Consider the following 18716-nt stretch of genomic DNA (forward strand, 5'->3'; position numbering starts at 1 on the left):
CAGTCCACTTAGCATGCATGTGCTTCACATTAGCTGCTCAGTATTATGAAATCACCCAGCTAGATTAGTGCATATGGTTTTGGCTATCATCCTAACTGGTAATATCATTAAATTTACTGCCTTTTACAATTCCTTTGTTTTATACAAAATTGTTAACAGAGATGATGATGACAGTATTTGTGTTTTTCTGTTATACTGAAAAAAGAATAGAGGTGAAAGGGACTGGATGAGGGATGAAATGTAAAACTAAAAGGAAAGAATACAAAATTTAACTGGAAGGAAAATTAATGCAATGAGCTGAAAAGGAATGAGTTAAATTAGGGAAGAAAAGGTATGAAAAGCAAGGCTGTAGAAATATAACTTATTTATTCTTTAAAATTTTTAATCTTCTGATATTTTAAATTATTTAAGATACAGTTTTATATTGGCTAGCTCATTAAGTCTTGAAATAGGCCATCTAATAAAGTGTTTTTAAGATGATTGGGTTAACCTTCATTTAACTGTAGACTTCATTAGCCTATTTAAAAATTTCTGGCTTTAACATTTTACTCTGTTGTTTTGTCTTTTTAATTTTTGTGTAGTACAGTATAGGAAGATAAATTTAAAACACTTATTCTTACCTTCAGGGAATTCACAGATTAATAAACAGGTGATTAATTCCAAAGCAGTGTGATTGGGTTGTTGGTTGAGTTGATCCACAGATAATTTAAAAAATGTGCTCTTGAATTGCAGTCCTTCAGATAATTGTTCTCTCTTCCTCCCTAGTCTAAATACTTATTTAATTCCTCTGCAAGTACTTCAGATGAGCCCTGGGAGCAGCAGTCTTTATTTTGTGTCCTAAAGTTGATGCCTGGGACAGTGTGCTCACAGGATATCACCTGGGTAAATGTGTGAAGGTAACCCAGCGGAGGGTTTAGAGACATTTCCTGGGGGAGGTGATGTATTAACTGAATTTTGATGGGTGAGTAGGAGAGCAGGACTAGAGTAAGGGAGCTAATTCTGTCAGCAGAAAGTGCATGTGCAAGGCCTGGTAGTGAGAAGGCAAATGTTATATTCAGGGAACTGCAGGTTCTTTGATATACTTGGAGTTGGGATATTTGTGGGGTTGCTGATGAAACATAAGCTGGAGAGACAGGCAAGCACCAAGTCTTATCAGTGAGTATAAGGAGTTTTTGTTTTATCTTGAAGACTGCAGGGAAACCACCAAAATATTTTAAACAGAAAAATCACATGGCCAGGTTTGAGTTTTAGAAACTGAGAACAAAAAGGAAGCTGGTTTGGAAGGGATTAAGGATAGCACTTTGGAGGCTATGTAGCATTAATGGTGAGAAATTGTGAGGGCCTGAATGAAAAGGAGAAGAGGAACTAGAGTTACAAGATATTAGGTAAGGTAAATATCCAAAAAATACAATGGCAGTTTAAGTGCAGGAAATGAAGGAAAGAATAAGGTATATGTATATGTCTTCGGGTATATTGGGGAAACAGAGAAAGTTGGCATCGTTAAACAGTGGGTCTTGAGTGAACCCCAAATTGTATGTTTTGTTATTTTTAGTGTCATCAACATTCTACAGAACATGTCATGACTTCCTCGTGCTGTACCTCCAGTGTTTTTAGAAAACTAGTCGTCTCAGAGATGATGGTATTGTGTACTACAAGATGGCTCCTGCTACATGTGAGATAGGCAGAGTAATCAGAAAAAAAAGACTCTAGGTTTGATGTTGGCAGAATTGTATCAGCCCCGTGAGAGGCTAGGGATTGGTTATCTAAGGGACAGATGCTGTTATTTTGGAAACAAGATTATGTCTAAGCTGTTGGTAATTTCTATCATTATTTTCTTTTCTTTTCTGCTTGGGATTTGAAAAGGCTAGCCAGGCCCACCTGGGATATTGAAACCTAGGGAAAGAATTATTGTTCAAGTTTGAATGTTGTTTAAAAGGGGGAACAGCATCCTTCTCCAAGGTGATTAGTAAGTGAACAGCAGAAGCAAGGTGAAATTCAGGGACAAAGTCAGGGAATACTGGAGAGTCTCTCCTTCTACAGCTCCCCTCTGAAAACATTGATACTGCTGTGTGACTTCTTTTGCTTTTGTTTTTTTGTTTTTGTTTTATTTTTTAAATAACCAACATATTACTAATAGCTTTCCCTACCTGTATTCTATTGGCTTGATGTTCTAAAACCTTAAGTTGTGTTTTTTTTTTAAAGATTAATTGGTTATTAGATTTTTGTATTCACACATGTAGTGGATATTAATAAATTCCTTTCTTTGTATCTATTCTCTGCCTCCCTTAACCTCCTTTTTAACTGCTCCATGAAGTTCCCAGCTGGGCATGATGAGTTGTGGGTAAGAGTTATCCTGCCTAGCTCCTTGGGTGGGTCTTGCTTGGCTTAACCAAGACTGTCTCTCCATTCTCTGGCCATGGGATTGGTCAAGATGGACGTGGGGTCCAGATCGGACAGGTCAAGGCCAATGAGATTCAGTCCATCAACTTTTGTTTGAATGATGGGCAGTGGACCACATCTTTCCTGTTGAGCATGAATTGGGTAGTACGTAGTCCCAGGAGTTGCTGTCAGTCATTGTGAGACCATGAAAGCAGAGCTGGCCTGAGAACATAGGTAGTCCTGAGGAAACGTAGCTGAGAAAAAGAAAAAGCTAAAACAGGTCATGTTCATGTTGTTTGGACTCTCCTGGACTTATAGGCTCTTAATACATTCCCTTCTCTAAGCCAGTTTGGTTCAGAGTTTTGTTACTTGCAATGAACAGCCTCTTAACTGAGGCAGCAGATTTGTTTTGGCACTTAATAAACTATTTTTTTGAAGGATTTTGAAACTCAGGGACACATGGACACAACTGAGAAAAAAAAGTTTTTTTTTATTCAAAGGACATTATGAACAGTGAATTTAACAAAGTACTTATAGCTTCTTAAAAGTTGCTTTAATTTGTATTTGAGCCATATTTGTTTTATTCACTGCCACTCATTATGTGGAAATACGTGTATTAAAGAAGACATCCTTCTTCCCAGCCTCATTTTGTTTTACTCTTTTGCACTATCTTGAAGTGAGTTCATAATATCTGTCACCTCACACTCATTTGCATGTCGGCAGACTGAAATGGCATAAACCAATAATTGAACATCACAACAAGATTTTCCTAAAAGAGAAACTGGGTGGACTACAAGCAACATCCTTATGCAGCACAGAACTTACCAAATAACAAAGGACTGGCCATATAAATTTCTTTTAAAAATATCCCTTTTGTTGATTTGCATTCCCATGAAAATTCCTCAGTGAACTTGTACACCTCTTCTCCACTTTTGGAACTTTCCAATGTAATGTGACCTTAACGATTCATTATTTATAAAAAGCTTCTTTGTAACCACCTTTGAAACATACTTTTTTTTCTGTTAACTATAGTCTCTAGTTTGCATTGATTGTATTCCCCAGTACCACCCTATTTTTAACACCTTGCAAGGTTGACGTTCATCTGTTCTGCCTCATGTAGAAACATATTTGTACATTTTATCACAATTGTTGAGCACTCTAAGTTTCACTGAGTTATACAGTCCCAGTCTTTATCTTTCCTTTTCCTTCTGGTGTTCCACATGCTCCTAACCTTCCTCTTTGAACTGTACTGAGAGTCATCTTTGTTCAGTGTACTTACATTGCTGTGCTACCATGGCCCAAAATTGTGTTCTAAACCTCTCACTCCTGTCTTCCTATCTGTAGTGCTCCCTTTAGTATTTCCTTTAGCACAGGTATCTTGTTCATGAACTCTCTCGTCTGTTTGTCAGAGAATATTTTAAACTCTCCCTCATATTTGAAGGACAGTTTTGCCAGATACAGGATTCTTGGTTGGCAGTTTTTCTCTTTCAGTATCTTAAATATATCACACCACTTCCTTCTTTTTTTTTTTTTTTTTATTAAATTCAGTTTTATTGAAATACATTCACACACCATACAATTGTCCATGATATACAATCCACTGTCCACAGTATGATAACATAGTTATGCATTCATCACCACAATCTATCTCTGAACATTTTCCTTACATCAGAAAGAACCAGAACAAGAATAAAAAATAAAAGTGAAAAAAAACACCCAAATCATCCCCCCATCCCACCCCATTTGTCCTTTAGTTTTTATCCCCATTCCTCCACTCATCCATACACTAGATAAAGGGGGTGTGATCCACAAGGTCTTTACAATCACACTGTCACCCCTTGTAATCTACATTATTAAATAATTGTCTTCAGGAGTCCAGACTTCTGGGTTGGAGTTTGGTAGTTTCAGGTATTTACTTCTAGCTATTCCAATACATTAAAGCCTAAGAAGTGTTTTCTATATAGTGCATAAGAATGTCCACCAGAGTGACCTCTCGACTCCATTTGGAATCTCTCAGCCACTGAAACTATTTCGTCTCATTTTGCATCCCCCTTTTGGTCAGGAAGATACTCTCAGTCCCACGATGCCGGGTCCACATTCATCCCCGGGAGTCATACTCTGCGTTGCCAGGGAGATTTACACCCTGGGGAGTCGGGTCCCACATAGCGGGGGGAGGGCAGCGAGTTCACCTGTCGAGATGGCTCAGTTAGAGAGAGAGAGGGCCACATCTGAGCAACAAAGAGGTACTCGGGGAGACTCTTAGGCACCATTACATACAAGTTTAGACTCTCCTTTGTGGTAATGAGCTTCATAACGGCAAGTCCCATGCTCGAGGGCTCAGCACATCAAACTGCCAGTCCCAATGTTTGTGACAACATCAACACCAGTCCAGGTGAGGATGTCCAACACATCCGCCCCTTCCCCCAGATCCTCGGGGCTGGGGAGGGGGGAGGCTGTAAATATATTTTTTATTATCTGCCCAAATTACTCTAGGATGTGTCACTATTTCACTCCAGCCTATACTAACCTACCGTATCTCATTTCCTATTCAAAGTTCCATGCAATTGTGGTGTTTGAACAAATCGACTGTAGAGTTGTACCGTTTAGAAAATTTAGATCCTGTACCAAATAGCTATCTATTCCCTTGGTCTCATATGAAAGTTGAAGTTTTAAAACACAATCAGTTTCAACCTTTACCCTTTGGCCTGGCTTGCCCTGGTCTTAACCAGACCTGCTTCATTCATATCACTAATTGAAGTCTGGGCTCTTTTTCAGCTTTTTTTTTTTTTTTTTTTTTTTTTTTGACAGTGGCTGTATGCACTAATACTGACATTCATATCTGCCGAGCTCTAGCTCTGAGTTTCAGGTGTCTCAGAGATATGCATTGTTCCAGAGACCAATCAGGTTATACGCTAGGGGATCAGCATCTCAAAGTTTAGAGATAGGCCTTACAATTCAGGGATAGAGTTAACTGCTGTAAGAGCTTACAATCTAGGGACTATTACAATTATTGTGTCCACATTAGGCTATGTTCTAAGATTCAATTCTGAGTTTACACATTGTAGTTAGTCCATATTGGTGAAGCATCATCCCTCTCACCATGTTTTCTCCAACACTTACTCCTCTCTATATATTTTCCTACAATTTTATAGTTATATTCACATACCATACATTTATCCACAGTGTACAATCAGTTGTTCATGGTATCATCATAAAGTTGTACATTTATCACCACAATCAGCACTTGAACATACTGATTACTACAAGAAAAATTGTTTTTTTTTTTTTAGCAATAAGAAAGAATGATAAAAAGAAAAATAACATGTCATACAATACAATATACTACTAAGTACAGCAAATAACACCACTACCAAGAATCCCATATTACTCCCCTATATCCCCCTCTCATATACATTTAGCATTGGCATATTGCCTTTGTTACATTTAATGGAGGTATATTACAATGTTACTGTTGACCATAGACTCCAGTTTGCTTTGATTATGTTTTTTCCTGAATACCATCCCTTTTTCAAATTTCTACATGGTTGACATTCATTTGCTTTCCCACATGCAAAAACATTTTTATATTTGTATATTTAGTAACAGTCATTGGCCACTGCAGTTTTTGCCACGTTATACAGTCCCAGTCTTTATCATCTGTCTTTACCTCTGGTGTCATACATTCTCCTATCCCACCTCTTTCAGCTTTGCTCACAGACATCTTTGTTCAGTGTACTTACAATACCGTGCTACCATCACACAGTATTATGCTATCTATTTCTGTATCTGTGCAGTCAATCCCATGGCTGATCTCTGCCCTCTTTTTATCTTCTGGTCGCCTGTGCTGTCAGCTTTTGACTCCCAAAGTTTGTTCATTAATGTCTGTTCATATTAGTGAGGCCATACAGAATCTGTCCTTTTGTTTCTGGCTAACTTCACTCAACATAATGTCCTCAAGGTTCATCCACATTATTACATGATCCATGTCTTTGTTCTGTCTTACAGCTGCATAATACTCCATCCTGTGTATATACCACAGTTTGTTTATCCACTCATCCTTTGATGGACATTTCTTCCATCTCTTGTTTCCATCTCTTGACAATTGTGAATAATGCTGCAATAAACATTGGTTTACAAATGTCTGTTTGTGTCTTAAGTTTCAGTTCCTCTGAGTATATACCCAGCAATGGAATAGCTGGGTCATATGGCAAATCTATATTTAGCTTCCTGAGGAACCTCCATACTGTCTTCCAGAGTGGTTGCACCATTCTACATTCCCACCAACAATGAATAAGTGTGCCTCTTTCTCCACATCCTCTCTAGCACTTGTCATTTTCTGTTTTTTGGATAATGGCCATTCTGGTAGATGTGAGATGATATCTCATTGTGGTTTTGATTTGCATTTCCTTAATAGCCAGTGAAGTTGAGCATTTTTTCATATGCTTTTGAGCCATTTGTATTTCCTCTTCAGAAAAATGTCTGTTCATGTCTTTTGCCCATTTTTTAATTGGATTGTTTGTCTTTCTGTTATTGAGATGCAGGATTCCTTTATATATTCGGGATATTAAACCCTTATCTGATATGTGGTTTCCAAATATCATCTCCCATTGTGTAGGTTGCCTTTTTACTTTTCTGACAAAGTCCTTTGATGTAGAAAAGTGTTTAATTTTGAGAAGATCCCATTTGTCTATTTGTTCTTTGGTTGCTCGTGCCTTGGGTGTGAGGTGTAAGAAACCACCTCCTTTCACAAGATCTTTAAGATATTGCCCTACATTTTCTTCTAAGAGTTTCATGGTCTTGGTGCTAATGTTTAGGTCTTTGATCCACTTTGAGTTAATTTTGGTATAAGGTGTGAGATGGACATCCTCTTTCATTCTTTTGGAAATGGATATCCAGTTCTCCAAACACCATTTATTGAACAGGCTGCTGTTTCCCAGTTGCTTCGGCTTCACTGCCTTGTCAAAGATCAGTTGTCCATAGATGTAAGGGTCTGCTTCTGAACACTCAATTCGATTCCATTGATCAGTATATCTGTCCTTATGCCAGTACCATGCTGTTTTGAGCACTGTAGCTTTGTAATATGTTTCAAAGTCAGGTAGTGTGAGACCTCCCACTTCATTCCTCTTTCTCAAGATATTTTTGGCTATTTGGGGCACCTTACCCTTCCAAATAAATTAGTTATTGGTTTTTCTATTTCTGTAAAGTAAGTTTTTGGGATTTGAATTGGTATTGCATTGAATCTGTAAATCAGTTTAGGTAAAATTGCCATCTTAACTATATTTAGTCTTCCAATCCATGAACATGGTATGTTCTTCCATTTTTTTCAGTTCTTGTTCAGTTTCTTTTAGCAGTTTCTTATAGTTTTCTTTGTAAAGGTCTCTTGTGTCCTTGGTTAAGTTTATTCCTAAGTACTTGATTCTTTTGGTTGCTATTGTAAACGGGATTTTTTTCTTGATTTCCTCCTCTTGTTGCACATTACTTGTGTATAGGAACACTACAGATTTTTGCGTGTTGATCTTGTAGCCTGCTACTTTGCTGTATTCATTTACTAGTTCTAGTAGCTTTGCTGTAGATTTTTCTGGATTTCCTACATATAGAATCATGTCATCTGCAAATAGTGGAAGTTTTGCTTCTTCCTCTCCAATTTGGATGCCTTTTATTTCTTTTTCTTGCCTAATTGCTCTAGCTAGAACTTCCAGCACAATGTTGCATAACAATGGTGATAGTGGGCATCCCTGTCTTGTTCCTGATCTTAGAGGAAAAGCTTTCAGTCTCTCCCCATTGAGTGTGATGTTAGCTGCGGGTTTTTCATATATTGCCTTTATCATATTGAAAAAGTTCCCTTCTATTCCTATCCTTTGAAGTGTTTTCATCAGGAAAGGATGTTGAATTTTGTCAAATGCCTTTTCTGCATCAATCGAGATAATCATGTGGCTCTTCTGCTTTGATTTATTGATGTGGTGTATTACATTAATTGATTTTCTTGTGTTGAACCAGCCTTGCATACCTGGAATAAATCCCACCTGGTCATGGTGTATAATTCTTTTAATGTGCTGCTGGATTCGATTTGCGAGTATTTTGTTGAGGATTTTTGCATCTATATTCATTAAAGAAATTGGTCTATAATTTTCTTTTTTTTGTAGTATCTTTGCCTGGTTTTGGTATTAGGGTGATGATGGCTTCATAGAAAGAGTTAGGTAGCTTTCCCTCTTCTTCAATTTTTTTGAAGAGATTGAGCAGGATTGGTACTAATTCGTTCTTGAATGCTTGGTAGAATTTACATGTGAAACCATCTGGTCCTGGGCTTTTCCTTTTTGGGAGGTTTTTGATGACTGACTCAATCTCTTTACTTGTGATTGGTTTGTTGAGGTCATCTATTTCTTCTTGAGTTAATGTTGGTTGTTTATGCTTTTCTAGGAAGTTGTCCATTTCATCTAAGTTGTCTAGTTTATTAGCATATAGTTGCTTATAGTATCTTCTCATTATCTCTTTAATTTCTGCAGGGTCAGTAGTTATATTTCCTTTCGCATTTCTGATTGCATTTATTTGCATCTGCTCTCTCTTTTTTTTTTTTTTTTTGTTAGCCTAGCCAGTGGTCCATCGATTTTATTGATTTTCTCAAAGAACCAACTTCTGGTTTTGTTGATTCTCTCTATTGTTTTCCTGTTCTCAGTTGCATTTATTTCTGCTCTAATCTTTGTTATTTCTTCCCTTCTGCTTGCTTTGGGGTTAGTTTGCTGTTCTTTCTCTAATTCCTCCAGGTGAGCAGTTAACTCTTCAATTTTTGCCCTCTCTTGTCTTTTAATATAGGCATTTAGGGCAATAAATTTCCCTCTCATCACCGCCTTTGCTGCATCCCATAAGTTTTGATAAGTTGTGTTTTCATTGTCATTTGCCTCGAGGTATTTACTAATTTCTCTTGTAATTTCTTCCTTTACCCACTGGTTTTCTAAGAGGGTGTTGTTTAGCCTCCATATGTTTGTGAATTTTATGACCTTCTGCCTTTTATTTATTTCCAACTTCATTCCATTGTGGTCTGAGAAAGTGTTTTGTATAATACCAATATTTTTAAATTTGTTGAGACTTGCTTTGTGACCCAACATGTGGTCTATCCTAGAGAATGTTCCATGAGCACTTGAGAAAAAAGTGTATCCTGCTGTTGTTGGATGTAGTGTTCTATAAATGTCTGTCAAGTGTAGTTCATTTAGCATACAATTCAACATCTCTGTTTCTTTAGTGATCCTCTGTCTAGATGTTCTATCCATTGATGAGAGTGGTGTATTGAAGTCTCCAACTATTATTGTAGAGGTATCTATTTTTCCTTTCAGTGATCGCAGTGTTTGCCTCATGAATTTTGTGGCATTCTGGTTTGGTGCATAAATATTTATGTTATGTTTTCTTGATGAATTGATCCTTTTATTAATATATAGTATCCTTCTTTGTCTCTTTTAATTGTTTTGCTTTTGAAGTCTAACTTGTCTGATATTAATATAGCTACTCCCTCTTTTTTCTGGTTGTTGTTTGCATGAAATATCTTTTTCCAACCTTTCACTTTCAGTCTATGTTTGTCCTTGTGTCTAAAGTGAGTTTCTTGTAGACAGCATATAGATGGGTCCTGTTTTTTAATCCATTCTGCCAGTCTGTGTCTTTTTATTGGGGAGTTTAATCCATTTACATTTAGTGTTATTACTGTAAGGGCAGTACTTCTTTCTACTACCATTTTGTTTTTTGGAATTTATATGTCATATCTTATTTTTTCCTCTCCTTTTACCTTTCCTGATAATCTTCATTTCTGCACTCTTCTCCAACTCTCTCTCTCCTGTCTTTTCCTATCAGCCTGTAGCACTCCCTTTAGTATTTCTTGTAGTGCGGGTCTCTTATTCACAAACTCTCTCAGTGTCTGTTTGTCTGAAAATGTTTTAATCTCTCCCTCATTTTTGAAGGAAAGTTTTGCTGGATATAGAATTCTTGCTTGGCAGTTTTTCTCTTTCAGTATCTTAAATATATCATGCCACTGTCTTCTTGTCTCCATGGTTTCTGCAGAGAAATCTGTACATAGTCTTATTGACTTTCCCTTGTATGTGATGGATTGGTTTTCTCCTGCTGCTTTCAGAATCCTCTCTTTGTCTTTGACATTGGACAATCTGACCAGTAAGTGTCTTGGAGTAGGTCTATTGGGATCTATTCTATTTGGGGTACGTTGTACTTCTTGAATCTCTAATTTTCTGTCTTTTATAAGAGTTGGGAAATTTTCAGTGAATATGTCTTGTATTACTCTTTCTGCCCCTTTTCCCCTCTCTTCTCCTTCTGGGATACCCATAACACGTATATTTGTGTGTTTCATGTTGTCACTCAGCTCCCTAAGACCCTGCTCATAGTTTTCCATTTTTTTCACCATCTGTTCTTTTGTGTGTATGAATTCGAATGACCTGTCTTCCAGTTCACTGATCCTTTCTTCTGCCTGTTCAAATCTACTGTTGTGTCCCTCCATTGTGTTTTTCATTTCCTCCATTGTGGCCTTCATTCCCATGAGTTCTGCCATTTGTTTTTTTAAGTTTATGAATTCTTCTTTATGGTCAGCCAGTGTCTTCTTTATATCCTTCAGCTCTTTTGCTATATCTTCCTTCATTTCATCAAATTTATTTAGCATTAGTTGCCTCCACTCCTGTGTCTCAGCTGAGCTATTAGTTTGTTCCTTTGGCTGGTCCATGTTTTCATGTTTCCTGGTATGGCTTGTTATCTTAAGTTGTCTAGGCATCTGATTTTCTTGATTAGTTTATTTTGGAGCTTGTTTTCTGTCTTTTACTAGTGGTTTTCTTGTTGGTTGGCTTTGTTCTCTGGCCTCTGTTATTCAGTTCAACTTATTCTAGACCTCTAACTTAGGTTCTATTTAGTTGATCAGAATTTTTCCCCTCTTGTTTTTTCTGTTTCTTGCTCTGCCTCTATGTAACCTTTTTGTGAGTGGGTCTCCTCAGATATGGTCGACCCTAGTCAGATTTTCCCAGTCTAGTGAGGCCCAGGTCTCATTGGGAGGGTATGGAGTTTTCCTGAGAATGAGACCCTCCTATGAGGCCTTTAGAATTGGTGCTTTTCCTCTCCTGTCCAGCAGGTGGCACTGGCCAGCCTGCAGCTCCCCCACCAGTGTAAGGAGGTATGGAGCCTTTAGTTCTCCTGGTGACTCTGATCCTGTCGGGGGCGTGGCTGACTGAAGCCGGAATCTGAATTCCAGCCCCTGGGGTCTGAGTTCCCAAAAGGAGGACTGCCAGTTGAGCTGGACCTCCCTCCACTCTCCCAATCCTCAGAACTCCAGTTGTCTCTCAGGGGCATTATTCCCTTCTCCCCTCTCCTCTTTGGGGCCTCTCTAGGTAGATTCCTTGGTCAGCCTGAATTGCCAATTAAAGACGGGGGTGGAGGCCTTCAGTAGTGAATACGGAATTCAAAGACACTGTGGGTACTCTGTCTCCCCCAAGCCCAGCCTAGTCCGTCAACCTGGGCTTTCCGATAGTAAATAACCACATATATTACTTTTAGATTTAAAAAATATATAGAGAAAAGGAATCAAGAAAAAGAAAAAAGGAAAAAAAAGAAGAGTCTCTTTTAAAAGTTTTTCCCCAGCCTGGAAGTTTTGTCAGTGTCAGAATAGAGCATTTAAAGATATGCTTTGGGCTATTGTCTGATAATTACTCTCCAACCGCTTCAGTTCCACCCCTGCAGGGGACTATTGAAATGCAAAAAGATAAGGGATCAGTGAGAAGCCAGAAGGGACAAAATGTAGGGGGGAAAAATGGCTTTTTTGGAGTCTGGGAATGGGTGCCCTCTTTTACGTGCCCCTACTTCATGGATCCCAGCCCTTCTTTAGCACCCCAGCTCCCAAAGTTAGTTAATTAATTTGTTAATTAATTCTGCAGTTGAGGCTGGGTTGAGCCTCCCTTCTTGCCCTCAGCAGATTGTTGTTTTTTTGGTTTTCTTTTTCCCCCCTTTCAGGGAGCCGGCAGCAAGACAGTCTGTGAGGTCTGGGTGGGAAGGGCCGCCAGACCCCTGGTCTGGGGAACTTACAATGTTCGCTGCGATCTCAGCTTTTCCTCCAATTCCAAACTTGTGTCCAGTGTGTGACTGGTTACTGGAGACCCCGAAAACACTGTTTCATATAGTTCTTGGGTAATTTCCAGCTGCTCTAGGGGAGAGACAAAATTCTGCTCCTCACCACTCCGCCATCTTGCCCCGCCTCACCACTTCCTTCTTGCCTCCATGGTTTCTGCTGAGAAATCTGCACATAGTCTTATCAAGCTTCCTTTGCATGTGATGGATTGCTTTTCTCTTGCTGCTTTCAGGATTATCTCTTTGTCTTTGACTTTGATAATCTGATTATTAAATGTCTTGGTGTAGGCCTATTCAGATCTATTCTGTTTCTGTTTGGGGTATGCTGCGCTTCTTGGATCTGTAATTTTATGTCCTTCTTAAGAGATAGGAAATTTTCATTGATTATTTCCTCTATTATTGCTTCTGCCCTTTTTCCCTTGTCTTCTTCTGGGACATCCATGACATGCACAGTCATGCGTTTCATGTTGTCATTCAATTCACTGAGATGTTGCTCATATTTTCCCATTCATTTTCCTATCTGTTCTTTTGTGTGTAGGATTTCAGGTGTCTTGTTCTCTAGTTCCTGAGTGTTTTCTTCTGCTTCTTGAGATCTGCTATTGCATGTCTCCATTATGTTTTTCATCCCTTGTGTTATGCCTTTCATTTCTTTAGACTCTGCCAGTTGTTTTTGCAAACTTTTGATTTCTGCCTTATGTTCACCCAGTGTTTTCATTATACCCGTCATCTCTTTTGCCATATCTTCCCTAAACTTGTTGAATTGATTTAGCATTAGTTGTTTCAATTCCTGTATCTCAGTTGAAGTGTAAGTTTGTTCCTTTGACTGGGCCGTAACTTCATTTTTTTTAGTGTAGGTTGTGGTTTTCTGTTGTCTAGGCATCTGGTTTCCTTAGTTACCCCAGTCAGGTTTTCCCAGACCAGAATGTGCTCAGGTGTCAGAAGGAGGCAACATTCAGTATCTGGTTTCTCCAAGAGTATGTCTTAGAAGATTAACACACCCCGTGAGGCCTCAAGCCACTGTGCTTTTCCTAACCTGCCCAGCAGGTGGCACCTATTTCTGTTTTGGCTGTTTTCCCCCAGGCTCTGGGGTCTGGTTCTGAATGGAAGGCCAGTAGTAGAGCTGGGCACCACCTCCTTCCTCTTAGGGAAGATACACCCCCTAGGGAGTTATCATCTGCATTTAGATAGGTGCTATCTCCACCTTTGTCTGGGTCAGAGTGCTGCAAACTGAAAATAGCTGAGGTTTTCTCCACTGAGCCACTCAGGTTGAGAGAGAGAAAAAGGGACAGAAAGCCCCCTTTCAGAGCCAGTCCATGGACCCCCAGTTTGACTCATCAGCCAGTGGTAACATCTTATCTTCTGGACTCCCCTTCATGGGACAGATGAGGCTTCTAGTTCTTTAAGGTCAGTCATCACTAAAAGCCTCTGTCTGCTTGTTGGGGGTTTGTAGCTTGTATCCTCCGGTCCACACTTGTTAATTAAAACCCCAGTTGGAGCTCAGCTGATCTATACTTGCTTGCTCAGAGAGTGCTGTGCCACTCTCGACCATAGTGAGGTTTTGTAGCTCAGCCTGCTGTGGGGGGAGGGGCTCTCGGCACAGTTCTGCAGCTTTTACTTACAGATTCTATGCTGCGATCTCCGGCATTCCTCTCAATGCAGGTTGGTGTATGATCTGTGGACAGTCACGGTTGTCTCCCAGCAGTTATTCCAAATTATTTATTAGTTGTTCCTGGTTGTTTATTAGTTGTTCCAGGGGACTAAATTCCACTCCTCTCTATGCTGCCATCTTGCCCCCTCCTACCCAGACTTTTATGTTTTATTTTGAGATTAATCTATTTCAAGATCAATTATGGAAAGAGCCATGAAAGAGGTATAATTTGTTCTGTGTGCATGTGTGCTGACAGGTCTGAAACTTACAGCTCCCAGCCAGAACCTCTCCCCAGAGCTCCAGACTCCAAACTGCCTGACCTCTCCACTTGGGTGTCCACAGTCATCTGAAACTAAACACTCTCAAGATGAATTCCTCATCTTTCCCCTGAAAGTTGTTGTTCATACAGGCTTCACTAATTCAGTTAAAGACAACTGCATCCTTTCTGTTACTCAGGTCAAAAACACTGCAGTCATCCTTGACTCTTTTTCTCTCACTTCTCCTGTCCAGTCTGTTAACTGTTGATTCTATTTTCGAATCCAGTATTCAGAATCTGACTACTTCTCACTAACTTCACTGCTTCTATCTCTGTCCAATCCACCATCATTTTCTCAACCAGGCCTTTTGCGATATCCCTCATCTACTTCCATCCTTGCTCTCCTATAATCTTTTAAAAGGAAATTTTGTTCAGAATCCTCCAGTAGTTTTCCCTCTCTTTTAGAGTAAAATGCAGTCTTCACACTGTCTTACAAGGCCTTCCATGATCTACCCAGCCCTGTGTGACCTCACTGATCTTCTCTCCCATCTTCTCACTTCACTACAGCCACACTGTACATACTGAGAAGCTCCCTCCATGGGGTTATGCATCTGTTTCTCCAGCTCTTCCCTGATAGCTGCATAGCTCCTTCTCACATCTCCTTCAGGCCCATATATCACTTTTTATGGAGAGTGGCCTTCTTGACCATCCCATCTAAAGTATCACCTTCTGGGTCACTTGGACTCCTTACTTTGACTTATTTTTTCTTTTCCTAGTGCTGACTTACTGATTTTTTTCTGTTCCTTCCCATCACCCCACAAATAGGTTATAAATTCTGTGAGAGCAGAGACTGTTCTGTAGTCAAGAATAGTGCCTGGCTGTAGCAAATATTCAATAATTATTTGCCAAATGGGTAAATATGTGAGTAGGATTTTAGATGATAAAATGTGGTGATAGTGGTGGGGCTTAATCAAGCAAAAATGATTATACTCTAGTTGGGGGAATAGGAACTTATAGAGAGAAGTAGAAATTAAGATTAGAAAAATAGTTGGGGTTGAATTTCAGAGAGCCATGAATGCCAATTTGTGTTTGTTTATAAATTAGTAGTATAGGGGAATTTGAAGGAGTGTTTTAACTGTGACATTGAGAAAGGGGCACATGTGTGATTAGCATGTCTCCCTGCTTTCATCCTTGCTCTCCTCTAGTCTTTTCTTATTCCTTCTTTCATTGGCTTATTCCATAAATATATCCAGAGTAATTACTGTATACAAGCAGATGTTGGTGTGTATAAAGATCTTGCTTTCAAGGATCAATTAATTTACTGCAGTATAGCAAGTGAAATAGTAGAGGAATAACATGTAGAAGATACTGTGGTAGCCCAGAGAAAAGGGAGCAAAGCTTTTTGGGAGGGGGGAGCAGTTGGAGTGGTGGTTAAGAAGACGTCCACAAGGTGACAGTTGAGCTTCCATCATGAAGTATGAGTTTCCAGGTAAGCAGAGGCCCAGGATGCATGGAACTAGGAGAACAGAAATTGATTTGAGGTGTATGTAGGAAAGTGGACAGAGAGGAAGCTAGAAAAGGTCCTTCTTGCTAATAATAATAATAATAATGGGAACTCCCATTTATCAACTACTAGTTCTACAAGAGAGATGGACAGGGCCCAGTTGTGGTGGCCTAAATGGCCTGTATTAAGGAATAGACTTCACTTGGAAGGCAGATATTTAATTAAAGGATTTTAAAATGGGGAGATGTATTGTATAAATATAAATAAGATGGTGGCTCCAGTGTTGAAAACAGACTTGAGAGTCCTAGACCAGAAACCCTTATGTGGTTGTCATTAGCCAGAGAGGAATGGAGTGGGCCTGCGGCTGTCCTGCCTGTACATCTGGGGAGGAGGGCTCATGACTTGGAGAGATTAAGGAACCACTACAGGCAGGACTGGTACCAATTAGATGTTAGAGAAAGGAGAGAGAATCAGTCAAGGATAATGCTGAACTAATAAATAAGAGATGCCTGGGTTAGGAACCAGTTGAGAAATAAGATATGGGAGACAGGCCTCTGGAAATCAAAATGTCAGTTCTATGACTCCTAAAGGAGATTCAAGAATGCAGCTTATGCCAGTGGTTCAGTTGTGCCCCTCTGGATTTGTAAGACCTAGTCACTTAGTCACGGCTGAGCTGGACCACCCACAGGCCTACCTTGCAGGAAATGAGCCTGCCTGGCTAAGTGTGGTGTGACAGGAGACCAGAACACAGCAGGTAAAGCATGTTGGAAAGGGAGAGGAATGTGTAGTGCTTTGCATTTTTAGTTTCCTCTCCCAAATTGGCCACCTCATTCAGTTCTTCTCATGGAGAGGAGTGAGTGAGGGTTTGAGAAATGATGTCATAGGTTGGACTCTATGGAAATCTGACTCTGAGATGCAGATTAGTGTGCAGGAAATGCTTTGGGGAATAACAGCTGTGGAGGGGAAAGGAAGGAGGCAGGATTGTACAGAGGGAAAAGTTGAGCTCCAGAACAGCCTCAGCAGAAGCCACCAGTGTGTCTTCAGGGGTAAAGATGGGAATCTCTTCCAAATTTTCCCGTGTTGAGTCAGGAGGGCTGGGCCTCTATACCTCTGTATCCATCAGTCATTGGATATGGCTACCTTGGGAAGGGGGTGATATTTGGATCAGGCAGTCAGCTAGGGATGGTGTGGATGTCACATCAGAGCATCCTTCGCAAATATCAAAATTGTTCTTTCTTTGCTTTTCCCACCTGGGGAGTGGGGTGGACATTGCATCTACTTTGTGAGCATGAGGACTAGGCAATTTATCTCTCTAAGAGATAACTCTAGGTTCTGGCATGGGCATTGTGGTGGATGGTTGTACCATGCACTGAGAACTTTTTGGGGAAGAGGTGGCAGGATCCCTGAAATAAGACAAATAAGAGTGAGGAGTAGGAGCCCCCAGCAGCCATCCCATATTCTTCTTCTGTGCCAAGCTCCAGAACTTCTCTACCTGTCTTCCATACCACTTTTGGTGTCCCTTTACCTCCTTGGGATCATAATTCAGGTAATATAATACAAACTGAGTCTCTTCCTTTTCCTTCCTTGTCTGTTATTGAAGAGAACTGGCTGGGAACAACTAACTGAAAAAAATAATTAGTGGAATTTCTTTCCAGTTGTCTGCCTTCCTGTGTTAGGGCAGTGGAGTCCTGGGAGTTGTTGAATAAATTCAGCAGGTACATTTAGTAAATCCACAAAATGGCATCTGCTTCACTAAATATCATGTTTATATTGAGTTTGATTTTATTTATTTTAGTCTGATTTAGTTTGAAATTTTCTTAACATTTCATACTTTTGCAGTATAAATATATACAGTATGTAGCATTTTCCAAGATTCTTGAGAATGTGACGATCACTGCTGTTCTCATTCCCAAGTATTTCAAGGCCAGTCAACGTGATCAGCATTTCACTCCTCACTTGAAATCTAACTGTGATTGTTTCTTATGTCTTTATATGTGCATCTTTTGGGGGAATAGTCACTCTCCTGAATCATTAAGGTGAATACACTGGACTTATTAATTAATAACCTTCCTGGAATGAAAATTTGCTACTTCTGAAAGGGCGGCATGAGATACCATTTATGTTCCTGGCTTGGCTTCATTTTTTTATTTCTTTTCTTTTAGGCAGAGTTCTGCTTATATAACATTAAATTGTATCAGGTTGCTTTCTAGTAAGTTGCCACTGCTCAAACAGGCCATATCAAAACATTTATTGTCAATTAGGAGCAGGATGTTTGAGATGTTTAGTGATGTTCTCCGGATGAACTGTTTTATGTTTTCTGTTCATTTTGTTTTATTTTTTTTCCTATTTTATGATCATGTTGGTTTTTCCATTGAACTATAACTTTAATTGAGTTGGCTTAGTTAATAGTACACTAACCAGATCGCCTTTTCTAACCCCTCCCTTCCTTATGCCACCCCCAGCCTCGTGTTCTCCTATTGTGCCCCAGCCTGAGTCTAGAGCAGGGAGAGTTTTTTAGGTCCGTGTGTTAGATATATAAAATATGTTTCTAAGACATAGGCTCATTGTATTTCAGTCTAAAAGCACTGCTTCTTGGATGTTTGGGGATAAATCCCTAGGAAAAGTAAATTTAAACAATCATGTCTTTTTTGCATTTGCTAGTTAATAGCCATTGGTAAGGAGTGTGTGGATGTCTGGACTACATGTGGTTGCACAATCTCTACATCTGTTCTGAAGTTCAGTTGTGTCTCAGACCAGATGTGCATTTTTTTAGGGGGCTGACATCCCTCCCAGAATCCAGACATTGTGAACTGGTAGCTGTAACTGACTTG

At 39.5% G+C, this 18716-nt stretch overlaps 1 protein-coding gene across 3 annotated transcripts in view; it reads left to right on the forward strand.

Annotated features, from left to right (window-relative positions):
• FANCC (FA complementation group C) overlaps window positions 1-18716 on the forward strand; it is a 290247-nt gene that overhangs the window by 100104 nt on the left and 171427 nt on the right. The gene's annotated exons all lie outside the window — the stretch shown is intronic.

This window comes from Choloepus didactylus, chromosome 10, assembly GCF_015220235.1.
Source record: "Choloepus didactylus isolate mChoDid1 chromosome 10, mChoDid1.pri, whole genome shotgun sequence".
Classification (NCBI taxonomy): domain Eukaryota; kingdom Metazoa; phylum Chordata; class Mammalia; order Pilosa; family Megalonychidae; genus Choloepus; species Choloepus didactylus.